The following is a 9,311-nucleotide window of genomic DNA, read 5'->3' as shown; positions in this document are numbered from 1 at the left end:
TATTCAAACATGCTTGTTTCTATCTAAGATGTTCATTTGCACTTCAATATGATGGCTGTGATGATTCGTGACACTCACCATCATCCTCAACCTATGAACGCGTGCTTGACAACCACCTTCGTTCTACCTTCGATTGAATGAATATCTCTTGGATTCCTTAATCAGAATCTTCGTGGTATAAGCTAGAATCGATTGGCAGCATTCTTGAGAATCCGGAAAGTCTAAACCTTGTCTGTGGTATTCCGAGTAGGATTCAGGGATTGAATGACTGTGACGAGCTTCAAACTCACAAGGGTTGGGCGTAGTGACAGACGCAAAAGGACTAATGGATCCTATTCCAGTATGAGTGAGAACCGACAGATGATTAGCCGTGCGGTGACAGCGTACCTGGAGCATTTTCACTGAGAGGACGGATGGTAGCCATTGACAACGGTGATCCACCAACATACAGCTTGCCATAGGAGGAACCTTGCGTGCATGAAGAAGAAGACAGGGGGAAAGCAGAGATTCAGAAGACAAAGCATCTCCAAAACTCCAACATTCTCTCCATTACTGCATAACAAGTATTTAATTCATGCTCTTTTATTTCTCGCAATCCAAACTGATAATTATAATTGATATCCTGACTAAGAATTACAAGATAACCATAGATTGCTTCAAGCCAACAATCTCTGTGGGATTCGACCCTTACTCACGTAAGGTATTACTTGGACGACCCAGTGCACTTGCTGGTTAGTGGTACGAGTTGTGAAAAGTGTGATTTACAATTCGTGCACCACGCACGTCACGCGATCGTGTCATTCATGCAGCCGCGTCATTCGGCATTTTGCCCTGCCGCGCGAGCGCGTCGTCCACGCCTCCGCGTCACTTGTGCTATTCCAATTTGTGCGGTTGCGTGAGCCATGCGGTCGCGTCACTGCGATTTCCTCTCTTTCGCGCGGTCGCGCGAGCTATGCGGCCGTATCACTTCTCGCTGGTCATCTCCTCAATTTCTTGTGTTCCTTCCATTTTTGCAAGCTTCCTTTCCAATCTCCAATTCATTCATGCCCTATAAAGCATGAAATACTTAACACACAGATCACGGCATCGAATGGAATAAAGGAGAATTAAAATACATAATTAAAAGTCCCTAGGAAGCAAGTTTTCAATCATGTAATAATTTTAGGAAGGAAATATAAATGCATGCTAATCATATGAATAAGTGGGTAAAGATCATGATAAAACCACACAATTAAACACATTATAGACCATAAAATAGTGGTTTATCAAAGGCACAGGGGGAGGTTCGACATCGTCATCATCCTGGTCATCAGGGACAATCTTATCATCCCTCACAACATTGTCCAGGCTAAAAAGAGTAAGGTCGGCCTCGGGAGCAATAATTCGAACCTGCTCCTTCAGGTTCTCGTAAGCAGCATTCACACTGCCAATGAGATGACCCTGAAGCTCGGAGTAGTCAGCTCGGGCGTTCTCCAACTCCTCCTTCAAACGCATTCCCTCCATAAAAGCTTTGGTGGCATGGAGAGGAAGATTTTGAGTAGATCGGTACAGGGCAGCTCCCATATGTGCCATTTTTACACTACTCCGAGTTATAAAATCCAAATGACGAAGGAGTGATACATCATCCATAGGGAAGACACCGCAGGGACCGATCTGCTGATCTACGAACTTGACCGTGTCAAAATCAGGGGCATCAAGGTTGAAAGGCTCAATTGTTTTTTGTTTCTTATTGGGAGGAGCACCAGAAGTAGCAGTGGAAGACTGTGGAGGGTCGGCCAGGCGAACCCGAGGAGTGGAAATTACCTTCCTCGGCCCAGGAGAACTCGGCACGGGCGGCCTCACCTGAACTTGAGAAGAACCCTCTCCCGTCGCCTTGGCCGAGATATTTTGAGCAGTAGCAGCCTTCTTTGCCTTTTTGAAGGCCTTCATGGAATCATTGTTCTTTGACATCTCTAAAAAAACAGAATCAACCACAATAATGTGTTACAATCACAAAAAGAGGAAGCAACATTAAGAAACAAGCACAGAAACAAGTTAGATAGTATCCAAAACAGTTCGAACCAGGGACGGGTCATTCAAAAACCTTTTTGTATCAAGATGGTGTGGTTCCCCCCATAAATCTTCAAGAACAATAACAAAAGCCCACTCAACCTCGTCAAGCATCTCCCATGTATAACGAGACACTCTCACATCCTTCTGCCACTCTAGAGGGAAAGCAGGCTCGTCATTCTCATCAAGAAAAAAGGGGCAGACTCCCTCAACAGCACGGACTCTAAAGAAATAATTCTTATAGTCCTTAAAAGACTCATCGTACATGGCAAAAACTTTATGACCCTGGGCAGACCTGAAAGAAACCCAGGAAGCTTTCTTTTTGGAAGAGGCACCAGGCTTGGCAGAAACAAAAAGATAAAGGAAAAGAGTCTGAGAAGGTGTTACGCCTAACTCTTGGCAAAGCAGCTGAAATATCTTGATAAAACCCCAGGAATTTGGATGAAGCTGGGATGGGGCAATATTACACGACCACAACAAGTCGGTCTCGAAAGCAGTAAATGGAAAAGTAATGTCCAACTGGCTGAAGAAATATTCATATGTATAGAAGAAAGGACGCTCCCCCCCGACTGTAGTAGGAAAACAAACCCTCTCGTCAGAATCGGGCGCTACAAGCTCATAATCCCTATCCCGGGCACTGCTACCACAAATCCTATGACGTTTCCTCAGCTCTACACAAAAATCAGTGTCCACCACAGAGACACACATTAAGACAAGGGAGTCCAGTCAATCAGACATCCCCTCGGGAACTTTAGAAGACATCTCTACAATGTTATTGCGAGAAGACATGAGGCCAACTAATCCTACAATAAGAAAAGAAGATTGGATTACAAAAAAACATCTTGGACGAGGGGCAAAACAACTCGACTAATATGATACAGAAGAACAAACAGAAAAGGAAAACCCCAAAACTTAAACCAAAGTCCTGGGGCATCCTTTGGAGGCAGTAACAAAGCAAGGTTTCAGGAAAAATCTACAGCTTACGTCCTGGGATCACTCAAACAAGAAAATAAGATTTCAAATAACAAACATTTCGAAAAAGATAGTCAAAACACAAAAAGTCATCAAAGCCACTATCTTTTTACAGTCTATCAGCAAAAGCACCACCAACATCAAACATGCCAAGCGGAAATCGTCAAAGGCACAACCTTTTTTCAGGATCAAACAAAACCATCATCAAAAGCACAAACAGAAACAGTGATAACATGCAAAAGCCCTAAAAGCATCAAACAATAGGAAAGGCGAAAAGGTTCATGCAAAAAGGAGAAGAAACTCCTAGAACACACATTACAACAGCAATCAGGCACAGCAAAAGCAGAAAGATCCAAACTTTCTCCAAGCAAAATCAAAACTTTCTCAAAATTAGACATGAAAAAGCGACACGGAAAAGAGAAAGGAAGAAAAATCAAACCTGAAAAAATAGGAGAAAACCTCAAAAGAAAGCTGAAGAGCAGAAGCGGCAGGCGAAAGAGCCACCCCTCGAACGAAAAAACTCGCGAAAAGTAGGAAATAGAAGGTGAAATCCAGAATCACCACTCTTCCACAGAAAGCAGTAGCAAGCAGGCGTCGCAAGGAGAAACTATGAACTCTAGGCAAAAGACAGAAAGAAAGAAAAATAAGGGAGGTTACGAAGAAGAGAAACCGTTTTTAAATCGCAAAATTCAAAATAAAGCCAAGGGAAACGGGGCAATCAATACCAATTAATGAAGGTATTAAACCCTCGCATGTTCCCAAGAACAAAGCGCTGATATAAAAGCGCGTGCTTTTAGAGGAAAACGTTCCACATTCAAAAAGGTTCTACAAAGAAAGAAATCGACTAAATGCTTGAGTTCGGCTTCACTAGAGAAGGACCGAAGTCAAGGACTCGACCTCAAAAAAGAAGACCAAGCTCAAGCAATGGTACTGTTCATACCCTGGGTCGAGCTATTCAACCCGAGATGATTGGCGACAAAGCGACCGACCTCTTCAGGTCAGACTATCCGACCTCTTCTTAAAAGAGGCCGGCCAAATCGACAGAAAAGCCCGAAAAAGGGCCCAACTCAAGGAATACGACCCAGATCCAAAGGCAGCCCAAGCCTATAGAGATAAGGGCGGTTCCCTTGAAGATAAGCTGACCTCAACTCAAAAAGATAAGATAAGATAACTAACTTATCTTATCTAAAAAGGTCACTCTACAACTACTATAAATACACTGGAGCACCCAGGTATAACTCATACTCTGATTCTACTAAAAAACCTGCTTAATACCCATGCTAACTTAAGCATCGGAGTCTCTTGCAGGTATCCCCCACCCTTCGGTGACCAAGGATCAGCAGTGCAGCCAGCCAACAAGTCGGACACGACAGCTCCGGCCGTCACCCATCAGTCGGACACGTCATCTCTGACCGATACAGAAGATCTCGTCCAAGATCGACCTACAGTTTCAGGTAACCCTCAGAACAGATAGGATGTGAAAAAGATAAAGAAAACAAAATTTTTTCTTTGAAGCAGAGCACCGACGCGCCAGCGCACAGTGCGCGCGCGCCGGTGACGAAATTCCATTCTTGGGCCAAATACCCGAGAGTCATGCCCACTTTGTGCCCAACTCGCACCAGGCACCCACGCGTTCGCGTACTTGCCTCCTGTGCGCACCCTTGCAAGTTAACCATCGACGCACCAGCGCACGGTGCGCGCGCACGCCGATGGAGATATCTGGATTCTTTGGTACAAAAACCAGAGAGTTGTGCCACAATTGGGCCAACCTTGTGCCAAAACTAACGCATCCGCGTGTTGTGCGCGTCCACGCCAGTTCCGAAATACCTCAAGCACGCGTCCTCTGCTAGCACCCTCACCGACGCGCCAGCGCACCTTGCACGCGCGCGCCGATTGTGCGAATCAGTTTAATACCTTCGCGCCTTGCCCTGTTTTTTCTTTATCTCAACCCCTTTTCTTTCTTAGTTTCTTTTCCTTCTTCCTCCATCATTTCCCTCCTCTTCTTCTTCTTCCCTAACCCACTACCACTGTCTCTGGCCAGTCACCGGCGACAACCACCTTTTTCGGTGGCACTACACTTCTCCTATTTTCTTTCTCATCTTCACGAAAGAAGATTCAACCTTGTTCCTTCTTACTTTTCAAGGTTTCACTTCTTCTACTTCTCTTCTTTATTTTCTCTTGCATTATTTCTTCTAGTTAGATGCTTCTTATTGCTTGACTTAGTTTCTCTTTCACTTGCATGATGATGTTTCTTACTTCTTGTTTGCTTACTTTTCCTTTTTCCTTATTTCTCCATGGTTGTTGAATTTGAGCTTAATTTGCATTAATAGATCTTTTGTCATTCTTTTTCTTATCTTTGCCGTTGTGTGATGTTTATGTGACAATTGATGTTCAATTTTGGGCTTTGAATTGGTTTAGTATCTCATAATTGCTCATTGCTTGATTATTGCACGCCAAGTGTTCGAGAAAATGCACACATACCATTTTGGTTTATTTTAGTCGAAGATTTTCAAATTGGTGCTCCCTCCTTATTCACTTGCTTTCTCTTAAATGCATTGAGTCTAATTTATGTGCCTCAAATTCATACTTGCCAATTAGATATTGACTGAACATGACTTGCTCTTTATTATGGATGCTTGAGATCACTCTTCTCATGCCATTGCATGCTTTACTTCCTCTTGCATCCCATGCCAAGTGTTATGACCCTTGCTTTTACATTCACCATGGGCACTACAAGTCACTTGCATGTTTTTGTCAAATTGATTATTGGGTTTAATGTTTTTCTTCCTTCCCTTCCTTTTTAGGATGGCCACCAAGAAAGGCAAGGAGATAGCTTCGAGGAAACCGGCCGCAAAAAGGGCACCCCAAAGGTCAAACTCTAAGGCGCGCTCTTCATTAGGAGCCAAACCCCTATCTAAGAAAGGGAAGACACCCGCTCCTGTTGTTGAGAATAAAAAGGGCAAACCAGCGAAAGATTCTTTAAGGTTTCCCAAACGCTTTTGTGAACTTATGTTCCCCTCCATAGCCGTAAGAAACTATCATCCTGAGCATCTACTCGCTCCGCCGGACAAGGTTGCTCCTTATATTTTGCCCCGCATTGAACAACGAGGATGGGAGTTTCTCTTGAGGAAACCAAGGGAAATCAACCTCTCTTGGGTGGAAGAATTCTACACTAACTACCATCTTCCCTCTCTTCAATTGGTATACCTGCGCTGGAAGCAAGCCTCAGATTTAGAAGAGGCTATTCAACAAGTGCTTAATGTCCTACCAGTACCAAGTGACATCGATGGCTACCAAGACGTCTTACGTCAGCGAGAGAAGTTTGGATTCAATTGGGACTCGATCCTCCGAGTCATTGCTGAACCAGAGGCATTTTGGATCCATGGTCGACTGCGGATGAGGTCCAAGAGCATTGACGCTCGCTTTCTCACTGTGGAAGCTAGAGCTTGGGCCCAGATCCTATCTCATTATGTGCTACCTAGCACCCACAAGTCGTCCCTCACGGCAGACCTCGCCTTGCTTGTTTGGTGTGTTCCCACGGAGAAGCCGGTGAACATTCCGCTTCTTGTCAAGCAAGTGATGGGTTAAGTTCATGACCGGGGTAATTTGCCATTTCCAATATTGGTATCTGACTTAGTTGCTGCTGCGGATGTTTCTTGGGAAGCCAAGGATAAAAAGATTGTAGTTCTAGCTAAGGGCGATGTAGTCCCAAGCGGAAAATACCTATACCTTCCCATGAACAAACCAAGCCTCGACATGGCCCTGCCACTTCTTTTTCCTTCTAGCTCATCATCACCACCACTGAGATCCACACATCAAAGGATAGAAGATCTTCACCGGAAGCTTGATAGATATGAGTGGCGCAACCACCGCCGATACACTTACATCAAGAAGCTTTTGGGTTGTGTTACCTTTAGCATGGAGGAACCCGAAATATTCACATCTACCTCAAACCCAAGTGATGGGAGCTCTGACGAAGGGGATGGTGAAGGTTCTGGTCCCGACCGTCCCTTGCGTATCATTCATAGCACGGAGGACCGTGCTAATTTCTAAAGTGTGGGGAGGTCGTTCAACCGATCTCCATGGGTAACAATCTCTTCCCTTCAATATCCATGGATTTATCTTTTGCTTAGAAGTTAGTATATTGCATGTGTAGTTAGTTTTGCTTGTAAATACCCTTTACATGGTAGTTAGTTTCTATAGAGTTACTTGGTCAAAACAATAACTTCCTTTTCAAGAAATTGTGTTTTGGGTGACTTACCAAAATTCAAAAAAAAATTTTTGCAGTGAACTTGCTTTAAGAATGTATTTGGAACATAGTGATTGAGCTAAGAACACAAGCATGAAAGTTTTGAGCCTATTGTATGGTTACATCTTCTAACCATTATTTCCATTCTTGTGTGCATATCTCTCTCTATGATTGCGATCCTTGCTTTGTCTGATTCTATATGTCCATTGCTTTGTGTATGAATGCATTTACATGATTGAGGCCATCATTTCAATAGTCACTTTTCCCAAATGGCCTTAACCCTTTCATCTACCATTGCTAACCCATTTTGAGCCTATGATGAACTCTCTTTGTTCTTGAAAAGAGCACATCAACAACCGTAAGTGAAAAACCATGAATGTCCCTAAATTTGAATCCTTGATTAGCTTAGGTAAGTTAGGATGTGTATCATTCAAATAGGGGAGTATACTTGGGAAATTCGGGTAGATATATAGGTGTGTAATTGTAGTGTAATTGAAAATTCTAGAATTTGGGAACATACTCATGTGTTGAATGATTAAACTGTATGCATTGAAACTTTTGTTCACAAAGAAACCCCAAGAAAAGGGGATGATAAAAAAAATAAAAGAAAAGAGAAAAGAAAAGAGAGAAAGCAATGAAAGGGGACAAAGATGCCCCAAGATAAAGCAACAAAAAAAAATACATATAGGTGTGAATTGAAAAGAATGCATGAGTATGCAAAAAGAGTAAAACTCAAGGGTAGCTAGGTAATGTATTGTAGTTGTATAGGTTGTTCTATGTGTCTAGTGGATCCTAGGTTGATCAAGGACTCAAATTTTAAGCCCACTTGGCTATATACATCCTTACCTTCACCCTAGCCCCGTTACAACCCATGAATAAGACCTCATGATACTTGTAAGCATGCATTGAGTAATTGTTGATTGTTAGATGAAAGACAAATCTTGGAAAGCATGATTAGGAGAAGATTGAGTGACGAACCCTATACACTTGAGCGAATAGAGCGGATACACTTCTGGTGAGGGTTCGATGCTCAATGCTTGTTCCCGGCTTTCACAAGCGTTTGCTTAGCGAGTCATATGCACTCCTTAGTAATATTCAATTTGGTAGGATTCATGAATTACATACTATTTTCACCCTATATGTTCACACGTGTTCTTGGAGGATAGATTCACTCTTGACCAAGTAGGTAGATGATTTTACATTAGTTGCATGCATCCACTTAGGTAGTTTGCATTTCATAAACCCTTTCTCATCATGATCTTTGGTCTTTTTATTTTAAGCATGAGGAAATGCTTGGTTTAAGTGTGGGGAGATTTGATAAACCCCGATTTTGGGGTTTATCTTGTACTTATTTTGGGGGATTTTATCAACAATTCTCACACTTATTCGCAAGAAATGCATGGTTTTGTGTTCACTTTCCAATATTGCTCCATGATGGAAAACATGCTTATTTTGCCTTAAAATTGCCATATTTTAATCCTCTTCTATTGCCATTCGATGCCGTGATGTATTTAATGAGTAATTTCAGGAGTTACAGGGTAGGAATAACATAGAAGAGAGGGAGAAAGCATGTACAAAATGGGTGGAACATGAAGAATTGAGATCTTGGAGAAAGCAGCATCGGCGCGCCCGCGCACTCCACGCGCACGCGTGGATGAGGTTGGCTGGAAGCGGCGCGCAAGGATGGACGTATGCGCGCAGATCAGAAGATTCCTATCGACGCGCACGCACGCTTGGCGCGCATGCGTGGATCGCAAAAGCAATCGGCGCGCACGCACGCATGGCGCGCACGCGTGGGAAGCTGCACGTAACCTCATTAAAGGAAATTGTGCCTGGCGATTTCTGAGACTCATGAGGCCCAATTCCAAGCTATTTCTGCATGGAAAAGACCCAAGGATGCTAGGGGGAAAGGGGGGATCAATCATTTTTACACTAGGACATAATTTTTAGCTAGTTTTTGGTTCTTGGGTGATTCTAGAGAGAGAAACCCTTGTTCCTCTCTAGATCTAGTTTTAATTTGATCTTCCCTTGTTGATTTATG

The sequence above is a fragment of the Arachis hypogaea genome, chromosome 14, assembly GCF_003086295.3.
Source record: "Arachis hypogaea cultivar Tifrunner chromosome 14, arahy.Tifrunner.gnm2.J5K5, whole genome shotgun sequence".
NCBI classification, from domain to species: domain Eukaryota; kingdom Viridiplantae; phylum Streptophyta; class Magnoliopsida; order Fabales; family Fabaceae; genus Arachis; species Arachis hypogaea.
Note: the sequence above shows the minus strand (reverse complement) of the source record.